The 26761-nt window shown below is 47.8% G+C and overlaps 1 long non-coding RNA gene across 2 annotated transcripts in view; it reads right to left on the minus strand.

The window, feature by feature from the left end:
• Positions 1–2907: 2907 nt before the first annotated feature.
• Positions 2908–26761, minus strand: part of LOC122219459 — a 34750-nt gene continuing 10896 nt past the window's right edge. The window contains exons 1-4 of one of the 2 annotated variants that reach the window (XR_006202378.1): positions 9092–9206; positions 5256–5439; positions 5066–5131; positions 2908–4752 (exon numbers count right to left, since the gene is read on the minus strand). This is a non-coding gene — a long non-coding RNA (uncharacterized LOC122219459). Of the gene's footprint in view, positions 4753–5065; positions 5132–5255; positions 5440–9091; positions 9207–26761 lie in introns of those variants that run through there. The other variant, XR_006202377.1, reaches the window with a different exon arrangement.

The following is a 26761-nucleotide window of genomic DNA, read 5'->3' on the forward strand; positions in this document are numbered from 1 at the left end:
CAGATTGGCTGCTGTACACAGTATAGTTTTTGTAATATTTTGTAAGTTGGGTTCGCACAGACTCTGGGATGTAGAGTCAACTCATTTCCTCACCACGGTGCAGAAATTAAACAGCTGTGTAAAGGTCATTTTACTTGCTTTTCCTTGGCCCCCAGATTTCTGAAGCAGACGACCGTGCCCACGATGCCCCCGGCAGGCAGGGCGACGCGCCAGCCAGAAATCAGCATCAGGTTTCCTCCGGATGGAGTCTGGCGATCAGGTAGCTCTTTCAAGGGGCACCTGACAACTTCCCAGCCTGGCCTTGAGAATGGAGAGCTCTGACAACAGGGTAGCACAGAAAAGGAGTTCTAGGCTCTTCTGCAGGTGAGGCTTGGGGGAGGGGGCGCTGCAGATTTTCACAAGTGAAAAAAAAAATCCACGCAGTCTTTTTGGCTTATTTATATAAATGCCAGTGACCTACACTGGGATTTGGGCCCCTTCTTGACTGAAGACGCCAGACGGTGAAAAACAGAATTCAGGAAATAATGTAGCCATTTAAATCTCAGGACCTTTTTCTGTCGTAACTTGACACATCTATAAAGGAACGTCACCTTGGTATTCCTCAATTTCTCGAGACTTCTGTCACGTAGGACTCAGGTCGTCCCATTGGGGAGAGATAAGACTGCCCAGGAGGACTGGACCCCGGTCACAGGGTAAGCTCTGGCTGGAATCAGCCGCTCAGATTCCAAGGAAATGAAGCCTCTGCATCTGGGAAGGGTCCTCATTTCAGAGGAGATCCCCAAATGGGAAACCCCGCGTCTGTCTGCAAGGAGAGGACTCCTGTCCCTGTACCACCGATTCCTAAATGAACAGGATTTATGTGGAAATGCGTCCTGAACCCTGAAAGATCCCACTTTGTTCCCTTAACTTGATCCCTTCAGAGATGCTGTCAGGTCAGATGCGGAGCCCCGGGACTATGCGGTCACTGCCTAACTTCATCCTCTTCCATGCCTCCCCCTGTGCCGGCCCGCCAGCTCTCCAGACTGTGTGCTAACCACTCCCAGTATGCCAGGCCCCGACCGGGGATGAGCAGGGATGAGCAGGGAGACCCCGAAAGTTACCGTGACCTTGGTTTCTGTATCTTTTTGAGTAGCCCACAAAACCGTATCTCCTAGTTGTCCCGGAACACCTCCCGTCCCCAGGCGGGCAGACTACCAGCCGCTGCTCAGACGCGTCCGTCTCATCGCCCACTGTGGTGCCCGGTGTCCTTCGCCTGACGTGTCCCCTAGCCACGGGCTCTCCTTTTTTCCCTCCTCACTCCTATTTGAAGAACCGAGAAAGGAAGTTACTTTAAGCGGTATGTCTTTTTTCCCCTAATTTTGTTATTTATACGCCACAGACGCCTACCATAACGTAGCTACAGATTTACGTAACGTGCCGGATCCCAGTGTGTTGGACTAGACGGCGGGGTACAACTAAAATCTAAACGGGAGACTTGGAAGTTAGAAGTTACAGCTTTTTAAAAAACTTTAAAAGAAGTTACAGCTTTTTCCTTGAAATTATGATCAGCCCAGAAAAACAGAGTGGTTCAGTTTACATCAGAGGTGTAGCCACGACCATTGACAAGGATCTCCGCAGTAACGCAGAAAACAATACTTTGGGAGGCAAGGAATTCTCTATTTCTAAAAAATTCTATGACCTTCATATGTAGTTCCTAAGGGTGTTTCAGTGTCCACGACTGTCCAGTCCCCATATAGAGACCCAGCATTTTTCCCAAGGTCCTAGATCGGCAATTTCCTAGTCTGTCGCCAGATTATAAAGGGCCACCTCACTGGGTTTTGTCCAATACCTTGGTGAGGGAAGCAGGAAAGGGGGAAATATCACATAACCTAGTTGGTCTTAAACATTTGGGTCTTCATTAAAAGTAATTCATCCACAGCCAGTGCCTAAGATTTACCTGGCCTTACCTTACAGTAGTGGGGCTTCAGACGTGGACCAAACCAAATCTGCTTTCACAGAACTCACATTTATTCTAAATAAATGTGTAAAATGCCAGGGCGCCTGGGTGACTCGGTCGATTGAGCGTCCAACTTCTGCTCAGGTCATGATCTCACGGCTTGTGAGTTCAAGCCCCGCATTGGGCTCTGTGCTGACAGCTCAGCCTGGAGCCTGCTTCGGATTCTGTCTCCCTCTCTCTCTACCCCCCCCCCCCCCCGCTGGTTCTCTCTCTCAAATATAAATAAACATGAAAAAATTTTTTAAATGTGTAAAATGCTGAGCGATGGTATTTTAAATAACACTAAAATAGCACAGATGGCTTGTGGGAAACCCCACCTAGGGGCTGCCCTGCCGATGCAAATCAGATGGCCAGAAACACCTTTCTCAGGAGAGGGTCCGTTTCCAAACAGAGACTGAAGGAATGAACTAAGTAGATACCTGGGAGGAGAACTTTCCAGGCAGAGGGTGTGGCCTGGAAGCATTTGGCTGAGACAGAAGCATTTGGCTGTTCTAGGAACACCCGCTGGAGCTCGGTGAGTGGTAGGAGAGGTCAGACGGCTGGAAAACATTCACATTCACGCGGGGCCTGCCTGGCCTTGGGACGATTTGGCATTTTATTCAGAATGAGACGGTACGTCACTGGAGGCTACTGAGCAGGGGAGGGACGTGATTTTGGTTATGTTTTTAAAATGGTCACCGGGGCACCTGGGTGGCTCAGCCGGTTAAAAGTCCGACTTCAGCTCAGGTCATGATCTCACGGTTCGTGGGTTCAGACCCCGTGTCGGGCTCTGTGCTGACAGCTCAGAGCCTAGAACCTGCCTGGATTCTGTGTCTCCCTCTCTCTCTGCCCCTCCCCTGCTCATGCTCTCTCAAAATAAATAAACATTAAAAAAATTAAAAATGAATAAATAAAAGAGTCACTTGCTGTGATGTAGGGAAGAGACTGCAGGGTCGAAAGTACCAGAAGAGTCGAGCGGGACACTACTCCAAGAAGTCCAGCTAAGGGCTGATGGCAACTTGGACAAAACCGTAGCAGTGAGTGGTAGGAAGCGGTTGAGGCCGTATTTTGAAAACAGACCGGTTTGCTGACGGTGTGGACGTGGAAGCGTGAGAGAAAGAAACCAGAACGGCTCTCAGGGCTTTGGCTCGTGTAACCCGCAGAAAGAAGCTGCGGTGTTCTGAGCCGGAGGCCGCCAGAGAGGGCGCGGGTTCACACGAGGGGTGACGAATCAGAATTCAGTTTTGGAACTTGTTTAAACCTGGTAAACCCCCCCACACACACACACACAAAATACAAGAGCGTACAAAGAACACATCTGTACAGCCAGCAGCCCCTCTCAACCCCCTTCCAGTCACAACCTCGCTCTTCCCCAAAGGTAGCCACCGTCCTGCGTTCTAATACCATAGAGAAGTTTCACCGGTTTTTGCTCTTTGCTCCTACAAACTAGCAAAGCGGGAGGCTTCCGTGACTAGCTTTTTAAACTCAGACCGTGCGTGTGAGGCTCACAGCTGCAAGGACCTATGCACGTAGCACCGTCTCTCCGTCCTACCACAGACGCATCGTTCCGACCATTTCCAGCGCGAGGCAATTCCGAATAATGCCACTAGTGACATTCGTACGTGTCTTCTGTGCACGTGTACCCATCTGTTTGAACACCTAGGAGTGAAATTATGGCGTCATGGGGGGGGACACGCGTTCAACTTCAGTAGACACCGCCAAACCACTCGCCAAAGCGGAACAATCTCCCCTCCGCCACGCAGTAAGTTTCTGTTGCTCTGCATCTTTGCCAGCATTTGCATTTGTGTGTTTAATTTTAGCGATCGGGGCCAAGTGTTGCTTCGGATCCTTTAGACATCCAGGTGTAGACTTCCAGTAGGCTGCCGGGGAGGCAAGTCAGGAGCACGAAGGAGGGAAGTGCACTCTCTCCACGGCCTACGGTGTACATTTAAGATCGTGGGACTGGACGGGCTGGCTTAGAAGGAGAGCAGAGAGAAGAGTTCCGAGGACGGGGCCCTTAGGAATCAGAAAGGTGAGACCCATGCGGAAGGCAGGCAGCAGGTGAGGCGGGATAGTGAAGGAGCGCAGTACACGGAAGCCACACGCAAACTGTCTCAAGGCGAAGACGGCCGACTGGGTCTCCCTCGAGGCTGATCTAAGATGAAGGCTGAGCACGTCAGGTTCGGCAGTAACGAGATCAGCGTTGCTCTTAAGAGCAGCTCTGGCAGACTAAAACCTGATTGGACGGGGGGTTCGCAGACTAGGAAGGAAACGGTTGGAGAAAGCCAAGTCTGGGCACTTGAGTCTTGCTACGATGCGAAGAGAAAATCGGGGTAGTTGCCGGAAGAGGGTACCGAGTGGATGAGATCTCCCGGGACGTTGGAACGCTGCCGAGGCCGAACCAGTGATGATCTGGAGAGGAGTCGCGACGCGGCGAAGCCCTGAAGGGAGGGGGAGCGGGCTGACCTCAAAGCAGGAGGGAACACGGGGTCCTTGGCCGTGGCTGCCGGCAGGCTGGTGGAGGCACGATGTGGAAGCGCTCCCCCGACCGCTCCCGCCGCTTCGTCGAATTGGGTCCTCGGCTGAGCCTGAGCAGTGCGTGAAGTAAGGAGAGGCCTAAGGAAAGGAGGGCAGGAGAGGGGGGGACTGACCTCACTGAGGAAAGGCGGGGCTGGAGGGCAACGGACAGTCCCTTTGAGGAATCTGGCCGTGAACGTCAAATGAGACCAGTCACCATCCCGGAGTTTCCTTTAGCCGCGGTCTGCTGTTCTGTTCCGCTGCAGGGGGGCAGGGATGGAATAAGCCAGAAACCGGATTTAACCGGGAGTTTTCTAGGAGAGTCTGACCCAACAGAAGGTTAAGAAAACAAGGGAGGTCGTGAGAGACAGCTTATAATAATGGCTCGTGGAATTTAAGCGGGGAATGGAGAGAGGGAAGCAAAGATAAATCCATAGGTCTCACTGTCTGAGGTTTTGTTGGGGTTGAAAAAATTAAAGTGACACTACTAGAGGGAGGAAGCTGAAAGGGTAGGAAGGAGATGGCAGTCAGGCCGCGGCTGCTCGAAATGGGGTTTCCGAGGAGTGTACTCACTGGTAAGGACACAAGGTCCAGAGTGTGACCGTGGGTGCAGATGTCGGAGGAGGAAGGGAAAACGGGCTGCGGGAGGAGAGGAGGGCCGGGCATTAGATGGGTGGCCTGCACGTGCATTAAAAGCCCCAAGGAGAACGGTCCCGGGAAGAGCGAGGCAGGTGCCGTATCCTCCGGCGGATGAGGGAGTGACCTGGGGTCGGCGGAGGACCTCAAGGAGAGGTTGTGGGTGGCCGACTCCCTTGCTTCGATGGCAGGTGTCCTGGTGGAACTGGGGATTCCAGGGAAGAGGCAGAAATGACGGCCTGTAACAGGCGACGAGGACCAAGCAGGACACCTACCCCACCTCCGGGCCGGTAAGTCTGCGTGCGTGAGAGCTGCATGGGAAGGAGAGCAAGGAGGAGAAGGAAAAAGCGCCAGAATTATCCGAAGAGTTGTTTTCAGAGTCTGACACATTTTCTTGTCAAGTCTCTCACTGTGACAAATGCAAATGAGAAAGTAGATTGGATCATTTGGAAACCTGTTTTTTAATGATTGTTTGTTTTGAGAGCGAGCGAGCTGGGGAGGGGCAGGGAGAGAGAATCCAAGCAGGTTCTGCGCTGTCGGGGCAGAGCGTGATGTGGGGCTCGATCTCACGGTTGGTGAGATCATGACCGGAGCCAAAATCAAGAGTCTAATGCTGAACTGACTGAGCCACCCAGGCACCCTGACGATTTGGGAACATTTTGAATCGAGACTAACTAGTGACCACAGAGCCTCACAGTGCACAAGCCCCTGGGCGCAGCACCCCAGACCGTAGGCACTCAGTATGCATAACCGAGTGACTGGCTGAAAGTGAAGCCGGGGAGGAGAGGGGTCCGTACTCATCTTCACGACCCTATGTTCACGTTTTGGAGGAAAAATAACCACGGCCCAAGCCCCCAGGTCAATTACAGCGTCCAGGCGGAGAGAAGAGGAGGGGGAACGGAAGAAAACAGGGGCACAGGGCCCATGACGGAATGGGCCGGGAGCTGGGGGGACTTGGAGAGGCAGAGTGACGACGTGGGGCGATCCGCAGGTCCCACAACCTTCTGAATCACACAACCAATGCCCTCCGCACAAATTTCACATTTCTCCCACACCTTCGTTTTCTGATAGCAATGCTTTCCTCCACAGATCTGACCGCCAGGAGAGAACGCGATGTTCGCGCTCATTACAGAGTCCGGTCCTCACCACAGCTGCACTTTTGTTAATACGTTAGCGTCCTGTTTTATACGAGTCTCAAATGAGCGATCTGACTTGCGATGGTCAATGTGAGTATGTTCTGGCGCACCTGGGCTCAGACGCTTGGGACCAGGCCCTGGACAATGACGGCGGCGATAATAATTACCATTTATTAAAAAGCATCATGCCAGGCCACTTAACATGCATTATCCCATTTTTTAAAACTACAGGCCTAGAAGGTCTGCATTGCTACACCTGCTTTTACAGATGATAAAACAAATTTAAACAATAAAGTAACTTTTCTGTCAATTATATAGAAAGTGGTGGAATGAGCATTCAAATTCTGTCCTGGCTTGGTTCCAAGTCCGTATTTTTCCACCTCGTTGCGAAGCCTAAGAGTAAGTCACCAAAAGCGATGCTACCCTCTGGGTGTTGAGTTGACCGGGTCCCCTCCAGTGGCAAGAGTACATAGTGGCTCCCCTCTTGCCATCTCTGTCACAGCTTTATGCACTCAGAGTTCCAGCTCTGGCATTTTCCTTGTCAGGGGATGCCTGGGGAGGCTCGGTGGGTTAAACGTCTGCCTCCTGATTTTGGCTCAGGTCATCATCTCACGGTTCGTGAGTTCGAGCCCCATATCGGGTTCTGTGCTGACGGTGCGGAGCCTGCCTGGGATTCTCTCTCTCCTTCCCTCTCTCTCAAAATAAACTTTAAAAAAAAGTTCCCCCCCAAAACACAAGCTAAATCTCTAAAAAAAAAAAAAAAAAAAAGACAATAACAACTTTTGATGAAGCTCCTTGTCAAAAGCTTTTGAAAACATAAACCACAGGGGCTCTGGGGGGCTCAGTCATTTATGCGTCTGACTCTTGATTTCGGGTCAGGTCATGATCTCCTGGTTTTGTAGCTCGAACCCCGTGTCAGGTTCTGTGTAGATCCTGCTTGGGATTTTTTCTCTCCCTCTCTCTCCTTCTGCCTCTCCCATGCTCGCACTCTCTCTCTCTCTCTAAATAATTAAAAAAAAAAAAAAAAAAAGGAAATGTAAATCACGTCATCATCATCATCAAGGCAAACTTCTTCACTGGATCAGTGTCCCAGAGGACTGCCAATGTACCTTCAATTAAAAGTTAACAAACAAATGATCAGTACTGTCTTTTTTTTTTTTTTTTTTAATGTTTTACTTATTCTTGAGAGAGAGCATGAGCGAGGGAGGGGCAGAGAGAGCGAGCGGGACACAGAATCCGAAGCAGGCTGCAGGCTCTGAGCTGCCAGCACAGAGCCCAATGTGGGGCTCAAACCCACAAGCGGTGAGATCACGACCTGAGCCAAAGTCAGACACTCAACAGACTGAGCCACCCAGGCGCCCCACGATCAGTACTGTTTAAATGAACATGATGATCATGAAGCAATGGATAGAAGGTAGCATTACTATTTAAACCTGAAATTAAACATCCTGACCATCAATGGAACTTCAGGTTGCCAACCTCTCTGTACATCACAGAGCTACAGGATTGTTAAATGGATGCTGTTACGCTTCCTAAAACCGATTGTTAGGCACCTCAGCCACTTGTCACCACCTTTCAACAGAGCGTCCCTTCAGTGGAATCAGACCGATTCATTCAAAATCAATGTGCCATATGTGCATCAGACAGAAACCAATGCGTAACCGATTTGCTGAAAAAAATCAATTCATCCATTTTACCAAAAACGTATTTCACTATAAAGTTATAATTGCGTGAAGTAGGAAAAGAAATAGGTAATGACAAAAGTGAAAGCATTGGATACGTGAATTCTAATATTTTTTAAAGATTTTTGTAACATTTCAGCTGGGCAATTTTCACTTTTCTAGCATAAAAAATGTTCATGTTGAAAAAAATCAATTTGGGGAAATAAAGATAAGGTAGTTTCATTTCCTACCCTGTTATACAAAAAAGACTGGACTTGGTGACCCCAAAACTTGGGTACAGGATTCCTACTCTACGTGTGAGAGACACGGGTCATCTCTTTGCTGAGAGACAACGCGGGGTGGGGGGATACTTCTCCAGCTTTACACCGTGCAGCTGATTCTGAAGGTCTGGAGAAGGTCTCAATGCTGCTAGCAATCTGCTGGTGGCCAGGGTACAATCTAGGAGAGTCACTAGAGTGCCGTCTTCAGTATGAAATAAAGTACTGGCTGTGAGTGGCCAGAAAAGCAAAGTAAGAGCTACCACCTCATTTGCAACATTGACGGAATAATGGCAAAACTTTCCAGAGACCGGCAAAATGGAAAATGACACTGGAAAATGTGAAAGAACTCAAAAGGCGCCCCCAATCTCCTCACACGTAGGCTGTTCCAGTGTGTAAACTCAGTTGCCGGAAGCACGCCTGTGAGGAGCGGAGACTGCACAAGGACGGAGGGGAGAGGGGTCCGGTGGCGTCTGCTCCGTGGCCCGGATCTCCCCACGGCTGTCGCTCCTTATCCCTCATGACGGCAGCAAACGTGTGTCCCAAAACACGGCCACAGCGATGTCGCTGTCAACCCCCCCCCCCCCCCCGCAAAGCCTGCTCGCCCCAACCCCCCCCCACACCCCTCCCAGCTGGGTGCCCCGGTGGCTGCCGTGGGCAGGACTCGGCGGAGGGTCACAGACGTGGCTCCCTGCTCTAGGGACCCCCTCCCGGCTGCCGCCACCCTGGGAACCGCAGTCCGTCCCCGCACCATCCTCTGTGACCCGCGCTGCGAGCGGGGGGCCAGCGCCTTCCTGGCAGACTTCGACACCCTACTCCGTCTCATCCCCCTGCGGTCCCTGCGGCCGGGCAGCCGGGCAGGACGGCGGAAACGGCACTCAGCGTCACCCTGTCCTCGGCCACGGTCCTCCGTCCTGCACGCCGCTGCACATCCACTCTCGCCTCCCGCCACGTGAAAGGTCTCCCGGAAAGTTCTCGGCCCTCCACGCAGAGGCCGCCTGCGACGGGGCCTTCCGGGTTTGGATGACCGGGCTGTGACGGCAGGTGGAATGTGTGCAAAGCGCACAACCCCCGCGGGACCGCGGCTCAGTGTGGGGCCACCTCGGCCCCCCCACCCCCCGCCGCCCCAACCCCACATAGCAGCCCCTCCCGTGCTGTTTCGGACCCCGGGGGCCTGGGTGCTCTCCCCAGGGCGCCTCGTTCTCTGGAGTGAAACCCTTTCCTCCTGCCCCGGTGCACCTGCGGGGTCCCCTGCCCCTGGGGCGACCGCACTACCCGCGTCCCGGCAGAACACAGCCGGCTCTCAGCCAGCACTCGTCACGCCTGCGCGGCAGGACTCAACCGCCCGCCTGCAGGAGTTCTGGCTGCGCGACAAGAACATTCTGGAGAACGGAGCTCCCGCCCGCGGGCTGGGAGGGAACAGGCCGCGCCGGAACCACGCACCCCCACCTGCCCCCTGCTCCTTCCTGTGTCCTAGTGTGTCCGGGCTGCGGGGCGTCGCCCGTCGTTAAAGGCTTCAGAAATCTGGCAGGACAAACTAGTGCTGAACAAACACCGACCCATTAACTTTTCCCTCTAGGCTGCAATTGCTACATTTTCGTGGTGGTCAGATCTCCTTCCCGCGACGGCAGAGGGGTTCCCAGGGAAGATCGTCTGCTGCGACAAGGGAAAGGTCAGAGAACTTTCTCTCTCTGGATCTGTCCCTGTAAACAGGTGTGGAGAGGAGGGAGAGGGGGACCAGCGGGAGTGACCTCACGACGGGATGGGACCTGTGTTCCGGACACCGTCCTGGTCACACCCTCCACCTCAGACGGGCTTCCAGGTGCTTGAGGCACGGCTAGGCCCACCCCTGAACCCAGGGGACTCATCCCGGTGGGGACCGGCAAGAAAGCGTCCGTGACCCTGCCGCACGTGGCCAGACGCGAGACAAGGCCGGACAGGCGGCGTTGGCTCTTGGGCGCACCGCTCGCGGAAGAGGACGGTGACCACGCATGTGCGGGGAGAGCACTCGGCCAGCAAACGACAAGCGCGGGAAACGGAGGCTTGGAGGCGGAGCCAGTTGAGGCGGCCTTTGCCAAGGCTGCAGCGGCCAGCTCACAGGTGAATGAGGCCAGTGAGAGCCGCAGGAGAGGAAGCAGCAGGGCTGGGCGATCAGCTAAGTGCAGGAAGAAGGGGCAGGGGAGAGTCGGAGCCCACACCGACACCGTATGCACCGAGATGGCAGGACGGACGGTGACGGATGGGGAGGGCGTCACCCGGCATTTGGGTGGGACAGTTCCCGCTGTGCCAGACCGCCCCGCGCACTTGAGGGTGCTTATCACCACAGACTCCTGCCACTAAATCCAAGGAATGCTCCCCAGTCACCGTGACCGCCAAAATGCCCTCTTAAGGGCTGGGGACACCACTTGACAGAGTAGCCAGTGTAAAAACCTGGGTTGAAGATGACGAGTTCCTTTTCAGAGATTACTCTGTGGCACAACAGAATCCTGGTCTGGAAACACGTGGGGAAATAGCTGGAAATGCAGGTCTTGACCATGAGCAAGGCTCTCGAGGGGAGACACAGACCAGAAACTCAGACTGAATGGTTTCAGCTGCACAGAAAGCGAAAAGGGGCCAGAGGAAAGATGCCAGAGACAACACTTTGGGAATGTCCACGGTCAAGAACAGAAGAGTCAAAGAAAGAGATAAAGCGAGTCAGAGCACTAGGAGGGTCAAAGCTCAGAGAGGCTGGCTGAGGACACTGCCGGGCAAGATCACGGGTGTTGGAGAAGGCCGCCTCCTGAACGAGTGGGACCAGGAAGCGAACAGCTAGCAATCAGGAGCTAGTGAAACCCACAGAAAATTGAAGTTTGGGGATAGGTAAAAATAGTCACATGGCTCAGAAATCATAGAAATATAAAAAAATAGATTTAAAAATGTGTCGCTCCCACCTCTGTCCTCCACCTGTCTAGAAGTCCCTTTCAAGTAACCGCTTTGAATTTTTTTTAATATTTATTTTTGAGAGAGAGAGACAGATAGACAACACAAGTGGGGGAGGGAGAGAGAGAGGGAGACACAGAATCCAAAGAAGGCTCCGGGCTCCAAGCTGTCAGCCCAGAACCCGATGCAGGGCTCGAACTCACAAACTGAGATCATGACTTGAGCTGAAGTCGGATGCTCAGCTGACCGAGCCGCCCAGGCACCCGTCACGTAACTACTTTAATTAATTTGTGCACCCTTCCAGAGTTCTGGTGCAGATAAAAGCAAATATAAATTCATATTCTTGTTTCAATTCTTTTTTAACACAGAATGTTATCCACCTGGCTTTTTTTCATTCAAATATATATTCTGCAGATCTTTCCACATAGAGAGTATCTTCACTTTTTTTTTTTTTATAGTATTGCATCATTCTCTTCAGAGAAACAGAACCTATAGATATAGATGGTATATAGATTTAGATACAGAGAAATAGAGATTTTTTTTTTTTTTAACTGGCTCATGCAATTGTGGGAGCTGACAAGTTGAAAATCCATAAGGCAGGCCAGCAGTTTGGGATCCAGATAAGAGCTGATGTTTCTGTCTTGAGTCCAAAAATCCCAAGAGGGAGCCTGCAGGCTGGAAACTCAAGCAAGATTTTGGTGTTACAGTCGTGAGGCAGAATTCCTTCTGCTCCGGGAAATGTCAGGTTTTGTCCTAAGGCCTACAACTGATTGAGTGAGGCCCACCCACATTCTGGAGGGTTACCAACTTTACTAAATATCACATCTACAAAATGCCTTCACAGAAACATCTAGCGTTTGACCGAACGACTCAGCACCATAGCCTGGCCAAGTTCACACACCAAATGAACCATCACCAGCCGCAGCGTTTCGCCACATGGACGGCCGGGATTTATCTGACCAATTCCATGGACATTTAGGTCCTTTTCAATTTTTTGCTATTACAAACTACTCGGTGAATTACCTCGTACGTGTGTCATTTAAAACGCGTGCAGATGCGTGCAACTGTCAGATGCGGCCCAACTCCCCTCGGCCGCGCTGCCTACCGGCAACATGAGACTCTTTCCCCACCGCCTTGACAAGGACTCTGCCGTCAGACCCGGGGATCTCTGCCAGTCTGACCGATGAAAAAGGTCCCTCCGTGTAGTTTTTATTCTCCTCGTCTGTGAGCAGAGAGAGTCGAATTTCAAGGGGATGGGTCAGATTTTAGGGGCCAGGGAGCCAGTGGGTGATGGTAAGTGTACGACTGAAGAAACAGCAGTCTAAGGGGACAGAAATGTGGCAACCTTAGGACAGAACTGGCTTGCTGGCTGGAGTAAGTAGCACGTGGGTTGGTGAAGATGTTTTTAAATAGAAGAGCCCCACTAGACTTGTTGAAAGTGATAACGAGATGAGTCACCGGAGAGACCGACCGAAAACTGAGGCGAGCGGGAGAGCGGAGTCACGAGGAGACACAGAGAACGACAGCTGGGACGCGTGGCGGCCGGGGCCCAGCGGTGGGTGTGGAAAGCGTGGCGGACAGCAGGCCGTGGGCGGGGAGCAGCCGGCAGGCCCCTTGTGAAGGCACAGGGGGAGGAGAACTTTCGGAACAAGAATTAAAAAGGGAAGGCTCGGAGTCACCGGTGGGCGAGGAGAAGCACACGCGGCAGATGCCCACCGCCCACAGGCCCGGGGACTCCTGCCCGCCGACACCCCCGGCTCCAGACAGAAGGCCAAGGTTTGCCCGATGATTCATCCATGTGGACGCTGAGATTCAACAAATATTTACTGAGCATTTACCCGGCGAGGCACCCTGATGTCACTCGGAATGAAATGAGACCGGGAAATGGAGCAGAAGGCTATAAGCCAGACGCCAAAGTCACGTGTGTCTGAGAGGCCAGGAGGAGACGGGGGAACGTGAAGGTGAAAGGCATGTTCTGGGAAGAGCGGAGACTTACTTTGGTCTCACAAGTACCGTGGAAAACCTGTGAGAAGATGGGTCCCAGGAAAAGAAATCACTGAGCATCACAGAGAGGACTGGAGGTGACAACTGTTCGTTTGCGCAGCGGTCACGGGGTGACTTAAACACGAGGCAGGAGAATGGACCTCATTGTCCCAAAAAGAATCCTTGGTACACATAAAAATTATTACAGAAAATTTCAAATAGACACGGAACAGTACAGTGAACTCCAGCGTATCCCTCACTCAGCTTCCACGATGCCAACCTTGTTTAGCCATCACCTCACCTCCTCCTTCCCCACTTTTATTTATTCCTGGGGTATTTTTTTGAGTATTTATTTTTGGGAGAGTGCAAGTGGGGGAGGGGCAGAGAGAGGGGGCCAGAACCCACTCTGAGCTGACAGCCGGACTCACCAACTGTGAGATCCTGACCTGAGCCAAAGTCTATGCTCAGCCAACTGAGCCATCCAGGCGCCCCTCCCGGAGTATTTTTAAGACCCAGATACTCTATGACTTGTACCTCTTAACCCACAAAGGGCTTTTTCTTCCTATGAAACATAACCATGATACCATTACCACAACTAATAAAATAATTTTATAAAGTTGTTTTTTTTTTTTAATTTTAAAAATATTTTTAATTGAATGGAACATCTTGATGATAAATCATGCTTCTATACACTGTTCTTGCTCTGAACACAGTTGCTGCCACATCATAGAATTCAGTTACTCTTCTGGTATCAATAACATATATTGGATTCCCCTTTGATCATTTTTTATTGAAGTATAATTGACATACATTTTATTAGTTTAGGTGTACAACATAATGTTTCAACATTTGTACACATTGTGAAATGTTCACCACAATAAATCAAGTTCCTATCTATAAAGTTGTTTTGAGAAGACCTGACTGAAGCATTTGCTAGGGGTTCCAAATAAAAACACTGGTGCTTAGAAACCCTGAAAAGAAATGCTGATACAGGGCAGGTCTTTGACAGTACTATGAAAAATTCCAATGTCAACTATTAACACTGGTGGACGTTCAAGATGAATATGTAAACACTTTGTTACATAGAAACCAAAACTTTTTTGTTATGTGTCGAGACGTATATTTACATACACATCTCCATACCTAGCATGTGCAGATATAAACACATTGATATGGGGGGCGGGGCTGAAATAACAATTACTAATATCTGAGTGACGGGACAAGTGTTTATTTTCTGCTTTTCATCCCTTAACGCTTCTCGGCCAGTGTGGAGGGGGTCGAGGAAGGGCGGCGGGGCCGGTGCTGGGGGAAGGATCGTGGCCCCTTTGGGCAGGATTAAGTGAAGGACTCCTCTTCAGTCTCCCAGTCCACAAATCAGAAATGCAGATGAACAGATAGGAAGCACAGAAAGTACATGTTAAACGAATAAAGAGAAGGGGGAAAGGGAAAGCTTCACTCTGACTTATCTTGTGAGAAGCAGCAGCCACAGATTCAGGGTGCCTCCCCAGAGAGGCCCAGCAGCACCTCCCCGGCACCTGGCGTGCTGCCGCCCACCCGACACCCGCAGACTCCCCCGCGGGAAGCCAGTGACGTCCCGCAGGGCCCAAGACTTCCGGGAAATGGAGTCTGGGAGCCGGGACGATGCGGGGGCTTCTGGGAACTGTAGTTCGCAGCTGTGGGTTCAGGGCAGGCCGGGAGGGGCTCCGGCCGCCGGGACCCAGCTCGGCCTTGCGCGGAGGCCACCTCCACTTCGGAGAAGGGACGCGAGGCTCCCCGCGTTCTCACCTGTCGTTACTGTTGGTGAAGGCTGCGTGTCCCCTGGCTGCACACGAAAGCAAGCTCCGGTATACCGAAGTTCCTGGGAGATCAGCTTTGCCGCCCTTGTCTGACAACAGACCCGTGCCTCCCAGTGCGTCTGCGCAGCAGCAGCGACAGGGTAGGACCAAGAGGCTGAGACCACCGCGTGCCTGCTACTCTGGGAAACTTTACCAGGAAGAACAAACCTGACCTACAACTTTTCAGCCTGAGATTGTGGGGAAGAAGGGTCACATGAAGGAACACATCCTAAAGCAGAGGTCGAAGCCAGTTCTCATTGCTTTCCCAGGGAAATTTAGGATTAAGGTAGATAAAACCACAAAGTCCTCTGGGAATATCAAAGAGGTGGTGAGTGGTGGAGTTTTTTGTTTCAGAGTCTGATAGGAAGATATGGCTAACAGAAAGATGAGATTCAAGAGAAGGCGAAATCCGTCTCCAAAGGGTGAAAGGCGAAGAGCAGACATCTCGGAAGAGAACTCTGAAGAAGGCTGGGGAAAACGAACGTCTCTCTTGCTTCAGCACCAGGTGCCAGCGGAATGCATGGGACCTCTGTGACGTCACCCCCATATCAGGCCATGCAGACCACTTCTCTCCCTTTAGGCTCTGCCATGTGCCATTATAGTCTAGGAAACTCGTAAAAAAAAAAAAAAAATGCTGAGTTGCCTCTGATGGTTCCGGGGAAGGAACAACAAAATTACCAAATCTTACTTTGCAAAGATGCATTTCCTTGCAGGGAGGCGTGGTAGAAGAGAAGTGCTTGCTCCCCAGGCCCAGACTACCTAGGTTCAAGCCCCGGCTCTAGTTTACTTGCTGTGTGACCTTGATTAAATTACTAGCCCCTACTTCAGTTTCCTCATGTTTAAAATATGGGTAATGTCAGGGATGGGTTTTTTAATTTATTTTTGAGACAGACGGAGAACAAGCAGGGGAGGGCAGAGAGAGGGAGAGAATCTCAAGTAGGCTCCACTCTGTCAGCACAGAGCCTGACATAGGGCTTGAAGTCACAGACGTGAGATCATGACCTGACCCAAAATCAAGAGTCCGGTGCTTAACTGACTAAGCCACCCACATGCCCCATGGACATCCTTCTTGGGGTTCAATAGATTCAATAAATTCATGTGAAGTTTTAGAACAGCGGCTTACACATAAATAATGTCAGCCATCTCCTTATTGTTACAAGTTATTAAATAAGATCTGAGTATTTTTTAAGTGCCTCCACGTTTTAAATTTCTTATCAGAGCAGTCTGGTGGGATAAGTGGAAATGAAGAACCGACTCATGCGAAGTAGCTGACTTTTGTTCAGGGAGTAAGTAGCATTGCTGGGGCTGGAAGCCTCATCTCCTGGAATTCTTTTGACCACCACCACATGCTGTCCCTGTTCATGGCCTTCTAGCTTGTATCTATGAAGCCACAGTGATCCTGGACACACCTCAGAGTCAAGTAAGGGGTTGGGCATTCAGGCAGTCCTCAATTTATGAAAAGAAACTGACCCCTGCAAGGGCTAGAGAGAAATTTCTGAGTCCTAAGGTGATCTCTGCCTGTTTCAAAATATCTAAGGAGAATGTTAAGTTCATTATTTACTTTGGTGTATACAGTATGGGATTACTGACAGACACCTCTATGGAAAAGTAAACTGGTAGCACACTGAATTACTCGGTTGTCATCTCCCTCCACACCAGAGGAAGCCTCATTCCAAAACCCTGCTGACCTTAGAATGGCAGCTACAGATGCTGACTGCTCTAAGAAAGTGTTGGGTTCTCACGTCCACAACTCAGAAAACACCTTTCCCACATTGTTATGATGGTTGGTGAGTCAAACACATCAGGGATGTTATTCACTGCATAAGCTTTAAGATTAAAAAAAAATTTTTTTACTGTTTATTTTTTGAGAGAGACAGAGCGTGAGGGGATGAGGGGCAGAGAGAGAGAGAGAGAGACAGAATCTCGCCAGCAGTGAGATCATGACCTGAGCCGAAGTCGGACTCAACCAACTGAGCCACCCAGGTGCCCAGCATTTAAGATTTGACCTAGCACCCTAACTGCCAAGATTTCCTAGGAAAAATAGTTTCTAAGTTGCTGGCCTCTAGGATTTAATTTGTGGATAAAAGGGAAATTCATTTTGGTGTGGCAGTGACTGAGGCCGGGAGACCCTCGTTTATCTATTTGACAGGTATTTCTGGAACGACTACCGTGCGCCAAGCACTGTTTTGTAGCTGTGGGCACAAAGGTGAACGGGAGAGACAAATTACCTGCCCTCATGTCTGATTCGGTCAGGAGGACAGGCTTTCATCAAAGAATCACGTAAGCTAGAAATTGTGAAGGAGCAAAATGACGTAGTCTGGGAAGTCACTGGAAGCTCCCAGAGGAGGGGACAGCTGAGCTGAAAGCTCACCGATAAGGAGCACATAGAAGGTTGTACTGATCATACTTTCTTATTTTCCGGATTCTCCCTCCACCCGCTGTTTTCTCCAAGCTGTGGCATTTGGAACCTCAGAGCCTGGAGAGGGACTGTCCCCTCCCAGGATTAGCCACTTCCTAGTGACCGCAGACACCTTTCCCCACACAGCTTATCTTTCCTACATAAACCGAGCAACCTAGAGCCCACTGTGGCCTCCCACCTACCCCGTGGCTCGCTCTCAGCCACCGCAGGTACGAGACAACTCAGGACGGCCCCTCCGCTCCCCCACTGGAAATAATTCAAATTAGCCAATTCTAAACCTGCCTTCCCTCCTCTGCCTGTTCTGTTCCACAGGAAACACGAACAAAGCTGTTGCCCACATTTTCCTCCCACCTCTTCAGCCTCCAGACCGACCATGGGCCTCCCCGCCGTGGCCAGGCCTGCCACTTGGGGCCTGCTCCTGGAGGTATCTGTGAATAACAAACTCTTTTCAAAGGCAATCACCTGATCTCTTGGTGTCACCGCACCTGAATAACAAGACCTACCTTTTAAAACAATAGGCAAAGAAAACAAGGAAGGGTTTTGAGGCAGAGGGGCTAAGACAGGTGAGCACCTCTGAAAACCCAGGAGAAGCCCAGAGCTTCAGGAGCACAGTGGCCTGAGAGGGTAAGAAGAAGCTGGAGAGGTTAACAAGGGTCTCTACAGACGGTGGGGGCCATGTTTAGAATGCTGATCTTTGGGGGTGCCTGGGTAGCTCAGTCGGTTAAGCGTCTGACTTCAGCTCAGGTCATGATCTCACAGTTCATGAGTTCGAGCCCTGCATCACAGCACAGAGCCTGGAGCCTCCTTCAGATTCCGTGCCTCCGCCTCTCTCTCCCCCTCCCCTGCTTACACCTGTCTCTCTCTCAAAAATAAACATTAAAAAAATGTTGTTAATTCAAGAATGTTGATCTTTATTCAGATTGAAAACGGATTTCTGTTGGTGGAAAAGCAAACTGGTGCAGCCACTCTATGGAGTATGGAGGTTCCTCAAAAAGTTACAAATAAACTACCCAACGATCCAGCAATTGCACTACTAGGTATTTATCCAAAGAATACAAAAATAAAGATTCGAAGGGGCACATGCATCCCAATGTTTATAGCGGCATTACTGACAACAGTCAAAGTATGGAAAGAGCCCAAATGTCCATCGACTGATGAATGGATAAAGATGTGGCATATTACTCAGCCATCAAAAAGAATGAAATCTTTGCAATCATGTGGATTCAGCTAGAATTACGCTGACAGAAATACGCCAGTCAAGGAAAGGCAAATACCATATGACTTCACTCATATGTGGAATTTAGGGAACAAAAACCAATGAACATATGGGAAATGGGGGAAAGAGAGAGGGAAACAAACCATAAGCGACTCTTAACAATAGAGAACCAACTGAGGGTTGACGGAGGGAGGTGGGTGGGGAATGGGCTAGATGGGTGATGGGTATCAGGAGGGCACCTGTTGTGATGAGCACAGGGTATTGTATGTAAGTGATGACATCACTGAATTCTACTCCTGAAACCAATGCTACACTGTATGTTAATGAACTAGAATTTAAATAAAAATTTGAAAAAAAACAATACAAAACTGTGAAGTTTTGTGAAGCAGGGAAGTTTTTTTGTGTGTCTCACGTCCACGAAATACAGCTGGATCAACATTTAACCATCCTGCACACCTAGAAAACTGACTTGAGGATTAACACAACAGTCTGCACAACCAGAACCACAGAACTCAGCAGGTATGCCGTGCAGTGTTTAACTGGGGGAGAGAGAAGCCACAGAGGGCAGGGAGCTGTTTTTGCTTGTGGAGAAAGGACAGAGACAGGTGGTGGGAAAAGCACCTCCCAATGAAAGCAGCTGGAGAGAAAGTGGAAGAGTGGAAACAGCCCCACAGCCGGAACCAAAAAGGGAGAAATGAGAAAGGAGAGGGCTTAAATTCCATGGAGACTCTATCAAGGGGGAGCGCAGAGTCTGAAACTCCGCAGTTTGATACGTGGAGGTGCTCTGGTGGGAAGGGCGAATCCCAGGAGCAGAGTGAAGTCCAGGGGTCTTTGGGCCACACAGGGAGAGGTGGTGTCCCTGCTGGGAGGACATCTGATAGAGGCTTTGTGGCCTCCCCACAGGCAAAGGCCCCAGTGGACCCGGGAGAACAACCACATTCGCTGGTGCTGGAACAAGGTCCTTGGGGGTGAAGCCTGACGCCAGATGTGTGCTGTGATTTTCCATAATCCCTGAAAGGCTGAGACGCTGCTGCTACACAGTCGTGTGTGCTTTTTCTGGGGCAGGCTGGCACCCAGCGGCAATCTCTGGGCATCGGCAAAAGCACGGTCCCGCGAACGTTCCTGGGTGCAGCTGGCACCTGGCCACTGCTCGGTGAGACCCTCCTACAGAGGATCCGAGCAGGTACAAGCCGCAGTCCCTCAGAAATAGGAGGTCGGGAAACAGCCGCATCAAAGATAAAACTCAGGAGGGAGATGCTGCCTGGGGCTCGGTCAGGACAGTGTAAAAGCAGGGAGTGGATGGAAGCCAGAGAGAAAGGATCTCTGCTGCGTGACTGCTGATCAGGAAGAACAGAGTTCTGATACTAGAGACCGGGTAGCTAGGTGATGCCATTTTTGCCCCAATTGTGCATGAGCATACACACCTACAAGCACCACAACAATCCACCCCAGTAGGCTAGAAGCGCCATCTAGTGGAGAACGGAGCCGGTACACTAAGGCCGCCCAACTGGGCCAACCTTGCTTTTCAGGAACACAGATCTCTCTGCCAGCTTAGTTTAGGGACAATAAAGCACTTCATAGTTTGACTTCTAGGGGAAAACAAAGTAATGTCAATCGTATTTCAGTCTGTTCGCTGGTCCATCTATTCAATTTTTTCTTTATCTTTTTCATTGTTTTTTCTTGAATTCATAAAGAAAACATTTATTTTTATTTTCAATTTTTATTAAAAATATTTTTTTCTACTATATTTTTTACTTCTGTGTAAATTTTTTTCAAAGTCTATTTTACTTCCATCATTTCATTTTATTCTATTTCAGTGTACTCATTTTTTCAAATTTTCAAGCGATTTCTTTTTTTTTTCCTTTCGCCTGTTTTCTCTAGTCTATCAAGCCGCTTTCAACACCCAGACCAAAACACACCTAGGATCTAGCACTATTTATTTGATTTGTGTGTGTCGGGGGTGGGGAGGTTGTTTTTAATTTTTTAATTTTAATTTTTTTTAATCTCAATTTTTTAATTTTAATTTAACTTTAACGTTTTTTACCTCGTTAATTCCTTTTCTCCCTCCAAAATGATGAAACAAAGGAATTCACCCCAAAAGAAAGAGCAGGAAGAAATGACAGCAACACAGATACAAGCAAGATACGTGAACCAGAATTTAGAATCACGATAAGAATACTAGCTAGAGTCGAAAATAGATTAGAATCCCTTTCTGTGAAGATAAAAGAAGTAAAAGCTAGTCAGGATAAAATAAAAAAATGCTATAACTGAGCTGCAATCACAGAGGCAAGAATGGATGAGGCAGGGCATAGAATCAGCGATATGGAGGACAAATTTATAGAGACCAATGAAGCACAAAAAAAGACTGATACTAAGGCAAAAGAGCATGATTTAAGAATCAGTGACTCATTAAAAAGGAACAACATCAGAATCATGGTCCCAGAAGAGGGAGAGAAAAAGGGGTAGAAGGGTTATGTGAGCAAACCATAGTGGAAAACTTTCCTTACCTGGGGAAAGACACAGACATCAAAATCCAGAAGGCACAGAGGGCTCCCATTAGGTTCAACAAAAACCATCAACAAGGCATATCATAGTCAAATCCACAAAATACTCAGGCAAGGAAAGAATCATGAAAGCAGCAAGGGGAAAAAAGTCCTTAATCTACTAGGGAAGACAGATCAGGTGTGCAGCAGACCTATTCACAGAAACGTGGCCCGCCAGAAAGGAGAGGCAGGATATATTCAATGTGCTGAATCAGAAAAATATGCAGCCAAGAATTCATTATCCAGCAAGGCTGTCATTCAAGATAGAAGGAGAGATTAAAAGTTTCCGAAGCAAAAATTAAAGGAGTTTGTAACCACTAAACCAGCCCAGCAAGAAATTTTAAGGGGGCTCTCTCTGAGGGGAGAAAAGACTGACTAAATAAATAAATACCAAAACCAACAAAGACTAATAAGGACCAGAGAACACCAGCAGAAACTCCAATTCTACAAGCAACATAATGGCAATACATTCATAACTTTCGGTACTCAATCTAAACGTCAATAGACTAAATGCTCCAATCAAAAGACATAAAGTAACAGAATGGATAAGACACTAAGATCTATCCATATGCTGTTACAAGAAACCCACTTTAGACCTAAAGACACCTTCAGATTGAAAGTAAGGGAATGAGAACCATCTACCATGCTAATTGTTGACCAAAGAAAGCCAGAGTAGCCATACTTATATCAGACAATCTAGATTTTAAAGACTGTAACAAGAAATGAAAAGGGTATTATATCATAATTAAAGGGCCTATCCACAAAGAAGACCTAACAATTGTAAACATTTATGCTCCAAATGTGACACCCAAATATATAAATCAGTTAATCACAAACATAAAGAAACTCATTGATAATATCATAATAGTAGGGGACTTCAACATCCCACTGACAACAATTGGACAGATCACCTAAGCAGAAAATCAGTAAGGAAACAATGACTTTGAATGACACACTGGACCAGATGGACTTAACAGATATATTCAGAACATTTCATCCTAAAGCTGCGGAATATACATTCTTCTCCAGTGCACATGGAATGTTCTCCAGAATAGACCACATACTGGGAAACAAATCAGCCCTCAAAAAGTACAAAAAGATCGAGATCATACCATGCATGTTTTCAGACCACAACACTATGAAACTCGAAAATCAACCACAAGAAAAAATTTGGAAAGGTAACAAATACGTGTGAGACTAAAGAACATCCTACCAAAGAATGAATGGGCTAACCAAGAAGTTAAAGAGGAAATTAAAAAGTAAAAGGAAGCCAATGAAAATGATAACACCCCAGCCTAGGACCTCTGGGATGCAGCAAAGGCAGTCATAAAAGGGAACTATATAGCAATGCAAGCCTTCCTGCAGAAGGAAGAAAGGTCTCAGATACACAACCTAACCTTATACCCTAAAGAGATGGAAACAGAACAGCAAATAAAACCCAAAAACAGCAGAAGACAGGAAATAATCAAGATTAGAGTAGAAATTAATGCTATCAAAACAAAAAACAAAAAAAAACCAGTAGAACAGATCAATTAAACCAGAAGCTGGCTCTTTGAAAGCATTAACAAAATTGATAAACCACTAGCCAGTTTGGTCAAAAAGAATAAAGGAACCCAAATAAATAAAACCAAGAATGAAAGAGAAGAGATCACAACCAACACAGCAGAAATACAAACAATAATAAGAGAATATTATGAGAAATTATACGCCAATAAAATGGGCAATCTGGAAGAAATGGACAAATTCCTAGAAACATATACACTACCAAAACTGAAACAGTAAGAAATAGAAAATTTGAACAGACCCATAACCAGTAAAGGAATCGAATTAGTCATCAAAAATCTCCCAAAAAACAGGAGTCCAGGGCCAGATGGCTTTCCAGGGGAATTCTACCAAACATTTAAGGAAAAGTTAACACCCATTCTCTTGAAGCTTTACAAAAAATAGAAATGGAAGGAAAACTTCCAAACTCTTTCTATGAAGCCAGCATTACCTTGATTCCAAAACCAGACAAGAGACCACACTAAAAAGGAGAACCATAGACCAATTTCCCTGATGAATGTGAATGCAAAAATCCTCAACAAGATATTAGTCAACAGAATCCAAGAATACAACAAAAAAGTATTTGCCACAACCAAGTGGGATTTATACCTGGGATGCAGGGCTGGTTCAATATCTGCAAAACAATAAATGTGATTTATCACATCAATAAGAGAAAGGACAAGAACCATATGCTCCTCTCAACAGATGCAGAGAAAGCATTTGACAAAATACAGCATCCTCTCTTGATAAAAACCCTCAAGAAAGTAGGGATAGAAGGATCATGCCTCAAGATGATAAAAGCCATATATGAAAGAGCCAGCACTAATATCGTCCTCAATGGGGAAAAACTGAGAGCTTTCCCCCTAAGGTCAGGAACAAGACAGGGATGTCCACTCTCACCACCACTGTAGAACATGGTATTGGAAGTCTTAGCCTCAGCAATCAGACAGCACAAAGAAATAAAAACCATCCAAATAGGCCAGGGGGAGGTCAAACTTTCACTCTTTGCAGATGACATGATACTCTATATGAAAACCCAAAAGATTCCACCAAAAAACTGCTAGAACTGATCCATGAATTCAGCGAAGTTGCAGGGTATAAAATCAATGCACAGAAATCTTTTGCATTCCTATATGCCAACAATGAAGCAACAGAAAGAAATCAAGGAATCAATCCCATTTACAATTGCACCAAAAACCATAAAATACCTAGGAGTTAAATCTCACCAAAGAGATAAAAAACCTATATACTGAAAACTATAGAAAGCTTATGAAAGAAACTGAAGAAGACACAAAAAAATGGAGAAATATTCCCTGTTCCTGGATAGGAAGAACACATATTGTTAAAATGTCAATACTACCCAAAGCAATCTACATATTCAATGCAATCCCTATCAAAATAACACCAGCATTCTTCACAGAGCTAAAACAAACAATCCTAAAATTTGTATGGATCCAGAAAAGACCCCAAATAGCCAAAGCAATTTTGAAAAAGATAACCAAAGCCGGAGGCATCACAATCCTGGACCTTCAAGCTGTATTACAAAGCTGTAATCATCAAGACAGTATGACACTGGCACAAAAACAGACACTCAGTTCAATGGAACAGAATAGAGAATCCGGAAATGGACCCACAAATGTATGGCCAACTAATCTCTGACAAGGCAGGAAAGACTATCCAATGGAAAAAGACAGTCTCTTCAGCAAGTGGTGCTGGGAAAACTGGACAGCAACATGCAGAAAAAGGAACCTGGACCACTTTCTTACACCAGACACAAAAATAAACTCAAAATGGATGAAAGACCTAAATGTAAGACAGGAAGCCATCAAAATCCTCCAGGAGAAAGCAGGCAAAACCTCTTTGATCTTGGCTGCAGCAACTTGTTACTCAACACGTCTCCAGAGGCAAGGGAAACAAAAGCAAAAATGAACTATTGGGACTTCATCAAAGTTAAAAGCTTCTGAACAGCAAAGGAAACAATCAGCAAAACTGAAAGGCAATCAACGGAATAGAAGATATTTGCAAATGACATATCAGATAAAGGGTTAGTATACAAAATCTATCAAACTCAACACCCCAAAAACAACCCAGTGAAGAAATGGGCAAAAGATATGGATAGACACTTCTCCAAAGAAGACATCCAGATGGCCAACTGACACGTGAAAAAATGCTCCACATCACTCATCATCAGGGAACTACAAATCAAAACCACAATGAGATAGCACCTCACACCGGTCAGAATGGCTCACATTAACAACTCAGGCAACAACAGATGTTGGCGAGGATGCGCAGAAAGAGGAATCCTTTTGCACTGCCGGTGGGAATGCAAACTGGTGCAGCCACTCTGGAAAACAGTAAGGAGGTTCCTCAAAAAATTAAAAATAGAGCTACCCTACGACCCAGCAATCGCACTACTAGGTATTTATCCAAGAGATACAAGCGTGCTGTTTCGAAGGGACACAGGCACCCCAATGTTTATAGTAGCACTATTAACAATAGCCAAAGTAGGGAAAGAGCCCAAATTTCCACTGACGGATGAATGGATAAAGATGTATTGTGTATATGTGTGTGTGTGTACATATATATGTATATACCCCTTTTATGTATGTACGTGTGTATAAAATATATATACACATACATACACACACATACATACATACAATAGAGTATTACTCGGCAATAAAAAAGAATGAAATCTTGCCATTTGCAACTATGTGGATGGAACTAGAGGGTATTATGCTAAGCAAAATTAGTCAGAGAAAGACAAATATATGACTTCACTCATATGAGGGCTTTAAGACACAGATGAACACAAAGGAAGGGAAGCAAAAATAATATAAAAACAGGGAGGGGGACAAAACGTAAGAGACTCCTAAATATGGAGAACAAACAGAGGGCTACTGGAGGGGTTGTGGAGGGGGGATGGGCTAAATGGGTAAGGGGCATTAAGGAATCTACCCCTGAAATCATTGTTGCACTATATGCTAACTAACTTGGGTGTAAATTAAAAAATAAATAAAATAAGAAAATTAATAAATCTGGTAGCACTAGGAAATAATAGCCTCTCACATAACTCAAATTCTTCACCTAAGGTACTTTCTGCTTTCAATCTAAAATGGTCTTAGTACCTTGTTTGTTGTTTACAGTATTTATATTATTTCTATATATGTTCTCTCATTGGAGCTACATAATATCCCAGTTCACATTTTCTTGTTTATATATTTTTTAAATTTTACAAGTATTTGTTTTGTTGCTTGGTGAACTGGGGCGACCCCAGGCCCTGAGTCCATCCCAAAGATGTCGCTGAAGGTTCTTGGTCTCCTCATGAGAAAGAATTCAAGGACACATGACGTGATGTGCAGTGATACAAGCAGCAAAACTTATTAAAGTGAAAGGACACTCTTTACATGTGAGAGCAGGTGAACTCAAGAGAGAGAGAGCTGGTGCCCTGGGGTTTGGGTTTCATTTTTTATTGACAGTTGTTAACAAGGGGGTGTCTGATATCCATTATTTGAGGTGAGGATTTCTGGGAAGGGTTTTGTACCTTACCTATATTTGATTGGGGGTTTCCAGCCTACTTTGTTAGTCATCATGGGCCTGTGCCTTGTTCTGGAATGCTGTGTTGACAGGCCTCTGAGTTTCCCAAAGGTGACCATGACTTCCTCTTGGCCGACCTCCACGCACCTTGTGAAAGGGCGGGCCTACGCCGGCCGACTCCATCTTGTTCTGTGTCCTTCACCTTGACCACACCTCCTCCCCTTGAGTAACCCCCCCCCTCACCTGCCTAACAGGACTCGGACCCTTCCCCAGGACCCTTCCCCAGACAATCGGCTGAGGCCATAGCCATTACCTCACCAACTGCCCCTAGGCCCCAATAAAACCTTTGTCCTTTTGAAACTCGCTCTCTTTCCCTGGTATCTCACCGCTGCGTTGGTGCAGGTAGGGGATTGAGCTCGAGCTAGCTCTAATAAAGGCTCTTTGCTTTTGCATCGGACTCGGCTCCCTGGCGGTATTTGGGGATCACGAATTCTGGGCATAACACTTGTTGGAACCTAACTAACTCACTTTAACAAGCTGAATTGGCATCCAAATAATACCCAT

Source organism: Panthera leo, chromosome B2 (assembly GCF_018350215.1).
Source record: "Panthera leo isolate Ple1 chromosome B2, P.leo_Ple1_pat1.1, whole genome shotgun sequence".
Taxonomy (NCBI): domain Eukaryota; kingdom Metazoa; phylum Chordata; class Mammalia; order Carnivora; family Felidae; genus Panthera; species Panthera leo.